This window comes from Galeopterus variegatus, unplaced genomic scaffold, assembly GCF_000696425.1.
Source record: "Galeopterus variegatus unplaced genomic scaffold, G_variegatus-3.0.2 Scaffold1608, whole genome shotgun sequence".
Taxonomy (NCBI): Eukaryota; Metazoa; Chordata; class Mammalia; order Dermoptera; family Cynocephalidae; genus Galeopterus; species Galeopterus variegatus.
The window spans coordinates 14,237-14,832 of record NW_007727719.1 but is presented as its reverse complement, the minus strand read 5'-3'; the positions used below and the strand labels follow the sequence as shown (position 1 = coordinate 14,832).

Sequence of the window (596 nt, the reverse complement as noted above, 5' to 3'; positions counted from 1 at the left end):
GGAGCGCCGCCGCGCTTCCCAAGTGGCGCACTATCCAGTGCGCCACCGGGCCGGCCCCTGATTTTATAAATAAAGTTTTATTTGAATACAGCCATGTACATTTGTTTTATGTATTGCCTGTGGCTGCTTTTATGCTACAATGTTTGAGTTGAGTAGTTGTGACAGACCATATGGATCACAATGTTGAAAATATTTACTATCTGGCCCTATACAGAAAACGTTTTTTACCTCAGTTAAAAAAAAAACCCAGCTACCAAGTATTCTATAACAGCACTGTCAAGTAGATTTTTCTGTGATGAGGGAAGTGTTCTATATTTGCACTGTCCAGTATGATAGCCACTGACCACATGTGATTATTGAGCATAAAGTATAACTTTAATTTTTATTAATTTAAATTAAAAATTAGCTTCAAGTGGCTGGTGGCCACTGTATTGCACGGTGTTCTTTCGTGTGGAGGTAGTGTTAATGTGGCTGGTTTCCTATTGGTGGACATTAGCTCATTTCCAGTGTTTAGCCTTTGTGGGATATGGGTGTGGTAGGCAGAAGAATGGCTTTCTAAAGATGTCCATGTCCTAAACCTCAGAACCTGTGAACAC

The 596-nt window shown here is 40.4% G+C and overlaps 1 protein-coding gene across 1 annotated transcript in view; it reads left to right on the top strand.

The window, feature by feature from the left end:
• The window catches only part of RDH13 (retinol dehydrogenase 13 (all-trans/9-cis)), a gene marked incomplete at its 3' end in the record, with an annotated part of 11,045 nt that overhangs the window by 6,948 nt on the left and 3,501 nt on the right, over nucleotides 1-596 (top strand). The window lies entirely within an intron of this gene.